Source organism: Tamandua tetradactyla, chromosome 2 (assembly GCF_023851605.1).
Source record: "Tamandua tetradactyla isolate mTamTet1 chromosome 2, mTamTet1.pri, whole genome shotgun sequence".
NCBI lineage: Eukaryota > Metazoa > Chordata > Mammalia > Pilosa > Myrmecophagidae > Tamandua > Tamandua tetradactyla.
In genome coordinates, this window is record NC_135328.1 from 44,562,127 (window position 1) to 44,576,256 (window position 14,130).

Genomic DNA, 14,130 nt, shown 5'->3' on the forward strand with positions numbered 1-14,130 from the left:
TTTATTGGTCATTTCTATTTCTAGCCAGTGAATAGACTGTTTATATTCTATTCTCAATTGTCTAATGTAATATTAGCCAGGACATACTATATGTGCTGCAATAACAAATGAATCCCCAACTCTCCATGGATTGACACAATAATACTTTAATTTGCACTCACACTACACATCTCTTGTGGGTCATCTGGGTGTTCTATGTATATAGGCATTCCGAAAATACCACGCTGACTCAGCTACACATTGACAGTGTGGCTAAAACATGTGCCTCTACAGTTGCTGCAGTAGGCAGAGAAAGACTGAAAAACTGCTTGTGCTTTTCCATTGCCTTAATCCAGAAATTATTCACATCATTTAAATCATACTTCTTTGGCCAACATTAGTCATGTGGTTATACTCGATTCTAAGAAAGGAGATGTAGATTTTCATACAGAATGGTTGGTAAACATCACTATCCCTGCCACTATTAGAATAATTATCATTTTCTTATTGAGTTATAAGAATGCTTTGTATTATATGGAAACTAATCTTAAATGTTTTATATTTTATCAATATTTTCTCCTAATCCTTTACTTCCCTTGTAATTTTGTATAAGGCATCATTTGTCATGCATGTTTTAACTTTCTTAGAGTCAAGGTTGTCAGACTTTTCCTTTAGATATCCAGGGTTTGTATTTTTCTGAAGAAGGGCTATTTTATCACAAAATTATAAAAATATTATCCCATACTTGCTATAGTTGTATAGATTTTTGTCTTTTAGGTCTTTAAATCCATCTGGATTTCATTTTTATATATGGTACAAAGTAGAAATTTACATTTATTTTCTTTCCATTGAATATACGATTGTCCCACTATTTCTCTTTCTTGACACATTCAAAAAGATTGTGTCCTTTTAAAGAGAGATTTGTCTCAGGAGCCTTTGCTTTTCCATCAGTTGGAATGTATACTCAGAACTATGCCATTTTAACTAGCATAGCATTAGTGTCTGTTTACTCACTGGGAAGAGAAGCCCACTTCATTGTTTTGTTGCTTTTCAAAATTAGTTTGTACTTTTTGCATATTTCCTATCTATTGGCTATATGTATTAATTTTGTGCAGAATTGGAATCTTGACTATATTATCTTCCCATCTAGAACTACGGTTTGTGTGACCATGTGCACATTTACACTATCACCAAGCAGTTTACACTCCTGTGCAAGAACATCAGATCCAGAACCAACCTACCTGGGTTTGACTCCTCCCGCTGCCATATGATACCTGTGTGATCCTAAGCAAAGCATCCAACCTTTCCATGTCTGTTGCCTCATCCACAAACTTATGATAATTATAGTACCTATCTCATTGAGTTGATGTAAGGATTAAATAAAACAATAATTTAATTCACCTGGAAGGGTGTCTGGAACACATTAAATTGTAATAAATATTGGCAGGTTTTTTTTTACACCTTTGACTAGATTATATCATTTTCCTCATAAATATCTTACACACTTCTTGTTAGGTTTATTCCTAATGATTATGTCAATACAAATAGATTTGCTTTCTTTCTCCATTAAATATTCCATATGCATCTTCTGGTGCTGATTCCTTCTTTTTGATGTGGGCAGGCACCAGGAATCAAAACCAGGTCTCTGGCATGGCAGGCAAGAACTCTGTCTGCTGAGCCACGGTAGCCTGCCCTGGTGCTAATTCTTATAGATTGACCTTAATCTAGAAAACTTACTAAATTCTCTTTGCCAATATAATAAACTTTTAATTGTTTTCTCAAATATTTTTGGCAATCATTGTCTACAATAATAACAGTATTAACAGTTTTTCACTCTTCCATTTCAACAATTATGGTTTATTCCTTTTTTACTTCTCTAAAATGTTTGTACCATAAAAAAGCTATTCAACAAACAATGGCATATTGAATTGTATTGAATTCTTTTGCTGCATTAGATAAGATTTCTAGTGAAATGGTAAATAGTTGCAATGTAGGGACCACGTTTATTTTGTTTCTGACTTCAGTCACACTTAGTGTTTCATTACATATCATGTTTACTGTAGGTTTTTGCCTTGACTATAGCAAGTTGAAGAAGTCTCATCATATTTCTAGCTTAATAAAATTTTTATCAAGAATAGTAGTAAAATATAAGAACAGTCATAACATTTATTAATTGTCTCATTTTTACAGTGTAATCAGCTAGGGTAATGAAGCATATTCATAAATTTGTTAATTCTGATCCTGTATGGATTCCTAGGAAAAACCATAATTGATTATGGTGAATTGTTTTTATTCTGTTACTACTCATCTGGATTATTTATCAATATTAAAAAGAAATTTTTGTAGATAATGTCTTAAATTAGATTATCTTATAGCTTTCTATTTTTGTGTTTTCCATGTCTCATCTGGTATCATACAGAATGGATTAGGAAGCTTTACTCCTCTTTCTAAACTGTGGACCATTTGGATAATATCATAAATATATGTTTGCTGAAATTCACTGCTAAATATATAAACATGGTATCTTTACCTACAGTGGTTTTAAGATTACTATCTAAATTTCCTATAGTTAATTTGGCTATCCAGGTTTTCTAATTTTTCTTTTGTCAATTTTATCATATACACATTACTATAAATCCATAATCTAAATCTTTATATTTACTGTAATTATATCTAATGACTTTTAAACATCTTTATATCTATAATATTATTACCCCTTTTTATTCTTTTTTTTTTTAACCACTCTCGGTTAAATCACATCTTCAGGGAGATGATGTAATTACCCTTTTTATTCTTAATGGTATTAGTTGTCTTCCCTCATTTTTATGTATTTGTACTTACCAAACTTTGTACACTCTATTGATCTTTTTAATGAACAGCTTTGGGTTTTATTAATTGCACTTAACATATTTTGTTTCCTATTACATTAATTTTGTAAGTAAGCATTATTAACTTCCTTCTGCTTAAAAAATTACTCACACCATCAGGACAAACTACTTTAAAAACACAGGGAGTTAACAAGGGGGAGTCTTTGAAGGTGTAGAACAGAGAAGTCACTAAATAATTAAAAGTAATGAGTTGTAAATTATAAAGACCACTCTGGTTAACATAAGGAAGATGGAAATGGGTTGTATAGATAGCTTCCATTTACCTATTTGCTCCTCTCTCTAACCTTGTCCACCCTGCTCTGTGACCCATGAGCCCGATTCTGCGGTGCCTGCATATCAGTGCGAGTCTATCAGGTTTCAGCCTCAAAGACCCTACCAGGAAACGTGGCTCTAGCTTACCCTCACAGGTTTTGCCAGCAGACTTTGCCACGCAGGCAGAAGAAGCTTGTAGACAGTTAAGAGGTGTGAGAAACTATTAAATCAAAGCAGCTAGGGGCAAAGGATTATTGGCTTTAAGTCACAATAGAGCACCCAGTAATGAGGGGAATTCTATTTCATAAGGAGTACAGGGGACATTGAACTCCTGTAAATGGGGAAATTCCTAAATCCAGGAGAAAGCTCAAGCTCAGGACAAGACAGACGGTCAGAAAAGAAAGACACGAGTCCGTAATTTATGTAATTATGCTGATCTTCTTGACTGGACGGCTAAACTCTGAAGGACAGCACCAGCCAATGCAGGGACAATTTGCAAACACTGTGAAAAGTACTTTTTGCATTGGTTGGCTTGTTTCATTAGCTTCTGGTACTCAAAAGAAATCTCTGTCATGTAACCAGCCAATACAAGCTTAAGGAACAGATAGCTCAGGGACTAAATCCCAGAGTTAGCATATTGTATTAGTCAGGTATCTCTAGGGAAACAAAACCAACCATACTTATACAGATATACCCTGGAGATATTGCGGGTTAGGTTCCAGAACACCGTAACAAAGCAAAAATTGCAATAAAGTGAGTCACATGAATTTTTGGTTTCCCAGTACATACAAAAGTTTTATTTATAAATAAATAAAATATACTTTAGTCTATTAAGTGTGTGTGCTGGTTTGAAACTATTATGTACCATAGAAAAGCCATGAAATTTTAATCTAAATCCAGTCAATTACACCAAGGATACAGTTAAGGGAATAGGAGAACAGTTGGATGCTACTAGTCAAATGACATCAGAAATAGGATGGCCCTAGACATTATGCTAGATGAAAAGGGAGGCATTTCTATTATGGTATGGGGTAGCTGTTGTACATTTATCCCCAATAATACAGCCCCAAATGGAACTATCAACAAAGCAGTTCTGAACAACTGGTGGAAAATTCAGGCATCGATAACCCCCTCATGGAATGGTTTGGGAAATGGAAAGGGATGGCACTGTCCATGCTAACTTCTTTAATCATTGTAACTGGGGAACTCACAGAACTTGGGTACTGCATTATCCCATGTGCCCGAAGGTTAGTTCAGAGACTCACTGTGGCTGCCTTAACCAAGCAAATGCCTATTCAGTACAAGAAAAACAATTTGTGCCCCCTTAAAGAGGAAGATCCCAATGATCAAGAGTATGAAAAGGCTCTTATCAAGTTTGAAAAAAAGACTAAAATGTGAAAATTAAAAGAGGCGAGGGGGGATCTGTAAGAATAAAGTTAAGTTTAGCTTTCATGCAAGATGGCACAGTAAAGAGAAACAGAACTTACTAAACAAAGGGCTTCAAGGCAGCTCAGACTGGTCTTGCAGGTAGGGAAAGGAGAGAGCCTCTGAAGCAAGCCTAGAATTGGCATCAAATTCTTATATAGGTAGAAACAAGTTTAAATAAGTAATGGCCAGGGTCACTGAAATGTAAAGCATAATCAAAAGCAGAAACTTTCAGCAGGAAATTTGAATTAGTTAGATTATCTGGATAGGCTGTAACCTCTGGAGTACTCCATCAATGGAGGAGTATTGGAGGGACCTATGTGCTAAGCTTAAGGTATGAAGGCTGTGGCATTCTATCACTTCGTGTATCAGCCATCATTTTTTCGATTGAGCGCCTATTCTTGCAAGATCATGAATAAATTCTTTTCTTCTCCACAATCAGATGAGCATTTGTTCCCTTTAAGGTATGGCTTTCTTTCTAACAAAGCTATACTGTGGATTTCAATAGCTACAGAAAAAGCCACTAAGACACAGATTACATATTAGCAATCTGAAACAGTCTAAATCTAAGACAATAGACTCCATTATACGTACCAGCACTCATCACTTTCATCTTCACAGGAACACTATCCTTCATGGAAATCCTTCCTGTAGGCACAGAACTAGTCTCACAACTCTCATAAAGACAGTACTCAAAAACCTCATTAACTGATCAGCAAATGAATGGAAGACCAAACCTATCTACCATCTTTGTATTATAGAAACGAAACTCAGAAACGTGGCTTCAGTCCTGACTCAGCTCTGCCTTTCTGCTGACTACAACTAGAAACAAGCTAATGAAGAAAAGCATCTAAGTGATTCTGGGGTGCCCAGATTCTCTAATTTTAATGTCAATTCACCCATATTCCCCAAACTCTGTAATTCTACAGTTAAGAGTCTTTGAGTTATTTACATATAAAACTGTGTTGACCATACTCTGCTCTGTTTCTCATTAACATCTTACATTGCTAACCTGTCTGCCTATTTCCATTATTCATATGATTCAAAACTATCATTAATTGATGGCCCCCTGAGTCCCTGGAACTCTGAACTGGAGAGCCATCTGCTGGCAATCTCTGAGCATTGATTTGGGACTCCAAGGCAACAATTAACAAAGGTAATGACACATGTTATCCAAGAAAACTGCATCTTTAGAGAGGATTAGGAGGATTTAGGCAGTGAGTAATATTGCAGTAATATTTCATTGTTGATAAACAAATGAAAGGGTTTGAGGGAAGAACCCAGAATGAGGTCTCAGCTCCCACAACATGCCTATTGTTAAACTGGGGTCCACAATTCATTCTGGTTAAGGTAAACTCTTCTTTCCACAGTCAGGAACAATTCATGAAGAAAACTGAGAAGATGGGTAAACAAAATAAAAGTGTCATGAACAGAGCATTTTTCTAAAACTGATCTCTGCCTAAGACTCTGTCTTCTGAATCTCAGCACTGTATCAAGTCTGAGTATCTGTGTGGGGAGGGAAACAGGGGGTATAAAAATCTGACCTAGTTCCCCTAATCAAAAGTTCCCACCTACAACATGTCTGCACCCACAGGAATGAATTTTAAAAACGTGTCCTTTGCTAGGGTACATAACAACTTCAAATCACCACAAATGCCAAAAGAGATTTTTCCAATATGATTGTTCAGGCTAAAGACCTTGAGATGGGGAAAGTATACTGAAATAAAACAGATGGATTCAATCAACTTACCTGAGTCCTTAAAATAAGACAGCCTGTCCTGGCTTTGATCAGAGAGAGCCAACTGAAGAAGGTTCAGAGAGTTGTGTCATTGCTGGCTTTGCAGATGAGGAAAGGGGCCATGAGTCAAGGAATGCAGGCAGCCTGTAGACACTGGAAAAGGCAAGAAGACATAGTCTCACCTAGAGTCTCCAGAAGGAAAGCCAACACTGCCAACCCCTCTATTTTCTGCTTAGTGATACAAGTGTCTGACATCTGACCTACAGAACTCAGATAATAATAAATTTTACTTTGTAAGTTCCATTCGTTTGTGGCAATTTGTTACAGCAGGAATAGTAAACTAAGACAACATGGGTATCCTTTCCTCTGTCTACTCTCTCAAAGTCTATCCAACACTCAAGGCTCAAATGCTGTTTACTTCTGGAAAGGCACATTGGTTTCTGCACATGGAATGAATATCTAGGTCTTCTCCCACTCACTCTACAGTCTAATCCCATTGAAGCAAATATTAGAAATACTCAACTTATAACACAGATAATAACAGTTATCATGTCTTGACCTCTTACTACGTAGCAAAACATGGTCTTTACAATCATCGTTTCACTTAATACTCAAAATGATATCATAAATGTAAAAACAAACAATCCCCAGTACTACATGAGAGGTTTTGACAGCCAAAGTTCTGTTTCTTAGCATTACTGTTTTGATGTGTGCAGACATGTGTGTTTGTGCACTGTCTTAGTCTGCCAGAGATGCTATGACAAATATCACCCAACAGTTGATTAAAGCAACAGGAATTTATTGACTCACAGTTTGAGAGGCTATAAAGTTCAAAATCAAGGTCTCCAGAGGCCATGTTTTCATCTGGACTCTGTCACATTCTGGAACTGGCTTGTTGCAATCCTTAGGTTCCTTGACTTGTATCTCTGTTACGTTGTTGCTCCTTCTGGCTTCTACTTCTCCTGCTCAGTTAGTGTATCTGTCAAAATTCTCTCTCCTTATAACGTCTTCAAACACAAGGCTAATCCTGATTCAGATCCTATTCACAAATGAGTGAATATTAATGACAATATTATAATAATATTGTTATTATTATTATTATTATAACATCTGCATTTACAAATGTACTTCACAGGAAAGCAGATTGAGACTTGAACACGTCTTTTGTGAGGAACATGATACAATGCCCAACATGCCATTGCTTAAAAGATTTCTTTAACTTACAAATATTGTTTTATACAAAATGAGTGGACATATAAAAATAAAAGTATGGATATCAAGATATAAAACTCATAAACCAAAAATAACTAAAATAAAGATGAAGATAACTTGATGTATCACAGCAGTAAATCTTCACCTGTAGCTTTAATTATATTTTTATCAAAGTAAAACTTTAAAAACTGGTTTTCAAAGTTTTAATAGATATATGTTTAATAAATTGAGAAAGGGAAAGTGATGGGTACCCCTTTGATGATGGAAGTGGTCCAATATTAATCAACTTGCCACCATGTAGCTGGCTGATCACCTCGGGGAATGGTGCCATATCGGGGGCTGAGTGTGGGTCTCTGCTGCTGGCAGACTGCACACTCAACAGTGGCTGTAGGCAGGTCAGCCTTGGTGAGTGGAAGTCCATGTTGCTGAGACCATGCATAACCTCTATCTCTACTACCATGCCCACTTTGTTCAATGACAGGATTGCTGGGGAAAGAGGCTGACTGGTATCAAAAGAACAGATCATCTTATCCATTTGATTATTAAAATCTTCCTCTGCTGAAGTCACTCTGGTGCACATATACATGGAACACAAACATCTTCATGGTTTTATCCCACTGAGAAAGGTCTATCCACATACCTCTTCCCCAGACCTCTTTGCCACCATTTTTCCAATCATGCTCTTTCCAAGTCCCTGACCATCCAGCCAAACCATTAGCAACAGCCCATGAGTTAGTTTACAAACACACCTCTGGCCAGTTCTCCTTCTAAGCAAAACGAACAACCAGGTTTCATTTGGGCAGATGTTGGGCAGAACTGCTCAAAGTTCTGCCCACTGGGAGGATTTCTATTTTGCTAGGTAAGGGCACTTCCAGTGGCTTCCACTTGCCCTTTCCTACCATGATAGCCTTTACTCCATGAGTGAGAGAGCCTTGGTGAGGATTGTGCCAGTTGCACAGCATGTTTATACCAATTATGCAATCCAGAACTGGGGAAATAACTACAAAATGTAGTCCCTGGACTCACTGTGAAATGGATCTGAGCTAAAACTCTTTCCTGAGCTAAATCACCTGACCTCCATAAGCCTCCACTCAGACTAGTGACCAGAGTGACATTTTGTGTCCCCTGGAATTAATGCCACTTCTGAACCAGTGTCTAATAATGCCTGAAATACCTGATCATTTCCTTTTCTCCAAAGCATAGTTACACTGGTAAAAGTTTGTCGGTCTCCCTGGGGAAGGCTTGAAGGAAGATTAACAGTATACATTTGTGGCAGTGTAACAAGGTCCTCCCCCAAAGGGACACGGCCTTCCCATCACTGAACGGGCTCTAGGTCTATAAACTATCTCAAGTCTGGAAATTGATTAAGGGGCTGTGACTCTATGTTTTTGTAATTCAAGTTAGACTTCTGTTCACTTGACCTAGAGCTCTTTTGTTTATATAGCTCATACGAGAATATAGCAGACTGTCAATCTACTAGCCAACGCCACAGTCTCTGCAAGTCAGATTATTTTAACTCCTGCTTTGAGTCTGCTATCCATTATGATAGCCATGCCCACCTTGTCTTTGGCGATTAAGTGCTGCCACCTGGCCTCTGTCAACTTGGGATCCGATCATCCCCATTGTGTTTAAGGATTCCATCTCAGTGACAGCAGTTCCCACAGTAATATCTGACCTACAGAGAAGGGCAATTACAGAGCTCCTCAGGGATGACCGAGCTAGTCTCACAAAATTTATTTCTCACAGTTCTGGTAAAAGGTGCATCCTCCAGACATTCCTGGGATATATGAGCAGACTTTCCATGATAAATCCACTCTAACGTTCCAATCTCTCTAAGCCACTGGATCCCCTCATCTACATTATATCAGGACTGCTTTGGCATTTCAACCTCAGGTAATGTTGGCCACCTATAGATCCATGTTTCAGCCAACCATCCAAAGCAGCTGTTAATGCCTTTTCTAACCCCTTGAGCTATAACATTGACTGCAGAATCTCTGATTAGTGGGACCATATCAATCAATTCAGCCTGATTAAGCTTTATATTCCTCCCACCACTATCCCATACCCTTAAAACCCATTGTCATACATATTCCCCTGATTCCTGTCTATATAAATTGGAAACCTCATGCAGTTGTTTTGAAGTATAACATGCCTCCTCATGGGTGACACTTTGTACCTCACCTTTTGGGGCCAGTTGGGACTTTAGTCTAGTTACAGGTCTGGAAGAAATAGGGGTGGTGGGGGTGGGTCATAAAAAGAATTAGAAGTATCTTCCAAGTCAATTGCTTCAGGGCATTCATTTGCAGTTTCATCTGGTGAAACAAGATTAATCACTCTAGGGTTAATTCCTTCAGGTGGAGGTTGGGTAGCCAACTCCTCAGGGCATGCTGGAGGTGGGGCAGCTATATCCCCAGGGTGGACTATTACAGGGTTATCTAGAAAAGACTCAGCATGACCTAGGGTTTCAACCTGTCCACTACCATCATTATCAATCCATATGTTGCCATCCCATTTTTCAGGATCCCATTCCTTTCCAATCAATGCTCTCACTTTAACGGCAAACACCATGTAAGACTGAGATTTCAGTTTATGTTGCAATGTTGCTACTCTAAGAAGGAGAGTCTGCGTGTGATTTTCAGAGATCTCTAGTCTGTGGCTACAGGAAATAAAAGTTTCCTTCAGGGCACCAGAAACTTTTACATCTGTCATACAGTGCATAAGGTTCTCATTTGAAGCTTTCAGCTTGTCCCTTTTCCTCATCAATTTATACAGCATATCTAACAACCAGCCAACATCTCTATACCTCCTAACTCCACAAAACTCCATAAAGGTGTCAAAAACATTATTCCCCAGAGGCTGGCTTCCTATAAACGAAGGATTGGAAGAATCCAATGGTGATATTTTGACTATCTCTTTTGCCAGCTCATCCCATGGACTGCCAGTGCCATACTGATTATGGGAAACAGAGTCCTTAGTACCCTTGAGTCCAGTCAGAGTAGAAAACCAATGGTAAAAACCCATTTTTAAGATCCTGTTTCTTAAGAACCACTCCCGGTACCAAGCTGTATTAGCTACAGTTCTCTAGAGAAACAGAAATAGCAGGAGATATCCATAAATCTAAACTTTATAAAATTGCCTCATGTAACTGTGGGGATGTAGAGTCCAAGGTCTGTGGGGCAGGCTACAAGCTGGAAGCTCCAATGAAGGTCTTCAGTGAACATGCAGAGGAGGCTAGCTGGGCAACCATGAAAATGTAAGGGTCCAAGATGGGTAGGGCAGGATGTAAGCTGTCAGCTCCGATGGAGCTCCTCAGTAAACTCTCCGGAGAGGCTGGCTGGCTGGCTGAAGCAGGAAGAGTAACTGTCTCTTCTAAATCCTCTTTAAAAGCCTTCCAGTAATTAGATTAAGCAATACTCACTGCAGAAGACACTCCCCTTAGCTGATTACAAATGCAATCAGCTATGGATGTAGCCAACAAGATCATAAATCAAGTCCTTAAAGAGTCCTCACAGACCAGCCAACGCTTGCCCGATCAGATGACCAGGCACCACCACCTGGCCAAGTTGACACATAAACCTGACCATGACAGAGCTCTACCCATAATGTGGGACCAAAATACAATATAGGAGGAAGGGATATGATGGATGGTAATAAAAATTCAGGGAAAAGCTAGAGACAACATTTATTTAAGAGATGCCATTTACACTGTTACTTTTAATTTCCTTTTACATATTTTTTTACAAAACTAAAAACTGAGGCTCAGACAGGATAAAGTATTGCAAAAGTTCACACAGCTTGAAGATGCAGAGTTAGCATCTAAATCTAGGTAGACTGGCTACAGAGCCTGTCCCTTAACCTCTTCCTCATGACATCACACCTGTACCTAGACACAGTCAAACACACAGACACAGGACCTCAGGAATGTCAGAGGCCATCACCCCTCCTCCCAGGGAGGCACACATAAGCCTACACACAGGACACAGAGGTACCCAAGGCACACACATGTGCAGGAACACACCTCCAAACCTGCCACTTCATGGTTCCAATTCACCTTCCAAGATTAAGAGGCACCCCTGGGACCCAGGTTCCCACAGGCTCCTGAATAATAAGGGATCAGTAATGATCTTCTCCTTCTGGAAATCATAGGACCAATCCCCCCAGGCTGCGACATTCAGTGAGGCAAGGCCCCTGGGTCTCCCTTTCTTTCATAAATTCCCTCTGGAGACAGAGAAGTGCATTTCTGAAGCTCTGTCTATACTTCTATCCAGCCTCATTCCTCAGAGACGCAGATTGATTTTAACCCTCTGGCAGGTCCCAACCTCATTCAGGACCCTGAAACTTCTCTGTCGAGCCCACAGGTAGGCAGGTTAGGGATCTTGGTAATGGGGACTGTGGATCGACATCTTTATGTGCTCTTCCTCCCTTTTCCTAATCCTATCTTCCTCTCTCCTCCATCTCAAAATCCAGGAAGCATAGTCTCTCCCTGTATTTTTCTCTTTCTTGTGTTTCCATGTAATCCAATAACAAACATTTTTGAGGTATTCACTCTGAACAAAGCACTGTTCTAGACACTGGCCTCTGTCCTTAAATGGCATAGGCTACATGCTACAGCTGAGACTCACAGGGTTATCTCCTCAGGAAACTGGGTTACAAGTGGACAAAAATGGTAGGATAATGCAAAAGTTAGGAACACACACTCCAGAGCTGGACTCCATTGCCTCCTAGGTTTGTGACCTTAGTCAAGTCATTCCACTTTGTTTTCATTATCTGTAAAATGTGGTGGTGTGAAAAACAAATGCAATATATGTAAAGTTCTTAGAACAGTGCCTGTCACATGTAAATGGTATATAGTTGATAGATACTATAATACCATGTTTTAATATGTATGAGGGAAGTGATTGCAGTATATCTGCACAAGAGGCAATGCCAGCTCAACAGAGAAAGATAACGGACTGGTTTTCAGCAAGCCCCCCCTTGAAGCACCACAGGTTGAAGAGACTGATAACAAAATGTACATTCATTCATGTAAAGAATCTTGGAGTATATTTTAAATGACCACTTGCTTGAAACCTAGAATATAACACCTGGGCTATGAAACACATCTGGTCTAACTCCCTGACATTACAGATATAGAAACATGACAAATTGCTAAAAGGTATGACTAAGTTAACTCACAGCAGAGCTGGAAGCAGAAACATGCAATTTCTGGAACTTTTAGTCCTATACTCATTGGAACAGTCATAAAGAAACTCAGTCGTGATGTGTTTCTGCTTACAATCAGAATCAGGAATGGTGGCAATGTGGCAGACCATTAAAGATAATTATGTGACTTAAGGCACAGAGGACAAGGTTGGTAAGGAGAACATGATATGAACAGACATAAAGAAAATCAAGTCCCTGTCATGTAATATATTCAAGCAACTGGACAGTCACTTGGCATTTTGAGATAGAGAAATTTTAAGCATTAGAGCAATAGGATGACAGGGCCTGGAGATTCTAGGGTGATAATAAGTCTTCACATTTGATTAGCACACTTTTAGAAAATGCCCTCACTTCTACCATCTCATTTAAATGAGGGCATTTGTAAAAATCTTATGAAGATGTTATTGACTTCTCCGAGATTAAAAAAATGAAGACTAAGGTACATTAAATTATTTTTCCTAGGTTGCACAACAGTAAAATGAATCCTATAACTCAGTTCTTCTGGCTCTAAATCCAGGGTTCTCTGTACAACACTGGTCTGCATTTTAAAATACGCATTAGAGAAATTAACAGAGTGGAGAGGGAAGATGGAAAAAGTCAGAATTTGGGGTAACTGTGAGACAGATTAAGACTACGTTATTTCAAATCCATGTCCAAAATCTCTGGAAAGAATAAAACCAAGTGGAAAGGACTCATCACCACAAGTCAGCCTGTGCCTGAATCAGGTTCTGCATGATGAGTCTCTGCATCCAGTTTTGGGTAAGCCATAAAAGAACCTGCATGGGCTTCATGACTGCTGGGTTTTTCAACAATTTGCTGAACCTCTGAGATACTGCTCAGCTTTTTCCCATAGTTTGGTGTGGAGACTAAGATCACTAGTGAGAGGGAGACCAGAAATCCTGTGCCTACTACCTGGAGGAGCTGACTTTAGGTGAGGTACACAAAGAAGGATACATTTTTTTAGACTCACTAAACTGTTTTAGGTGATAAGAATGGATCAATGAACCAGAGCTATCGAATGGCTATAATACAAAGGCTAAGTCACAGTTGTTTCACAAGAGGCAGGTTGGCCTCCAAATATGGTGAGCTCTCTATGTCTGGAATTGTTGAAATAGGACAATCACTTGTCTGGATGCTAAAAAGATAAAGGTGAAACCCAGAGTTGTCTAAATCTCCATGACAACTGAGTCAAGGAAAGCTCTCTGGAAATCCACATCTTTAGCACTTCTTCTCATGATCCAGGAGGCAAAGTCTGTATGCTGATTGGGCACAGGTAGGCAAGGAACCAGAAGGAAATGACAACTTGAAAGCTTAATACACTGAACTACTAAAAGGGACAGAGGCACAGTCTGGCATCCAGAAAACCAGTGAAGAGAAAACAGAATGAAGAAGTGATGAAGTCAGCCGAAACCAGCCTACAGCTGACTGGATTGG

At 39.0% G+C, this 14,130-nt stretch overlaps 1 long non-coding RNA gene across 1 annotated transcript in view; it reads right to left on the reverse strand.

Moving 5' to 3' along the window:
* Positions 1-6,300: 6,300 nt before the first annotated feature.
* Positions 6,301-14,130, reverse strand: part of LOC143659990 (uncharacterized) — a 30,509-nt gene continuing 22,679 nt past the window's right edge. Inside the window, exons 2-3 of the long non-coding RNA XR_013163817.1 lie at positions 7,093-7,321; positions 6,301-6,435 (exon numbers count right to left, since the gene is read on the reverse strand). This is a non-coding gene — a long non-coding RNA (uncharacterized LOC143659990). The remainder of the gene's footprint in view (positions 6,436-7,092; positions 7,322-14,130) is intronic.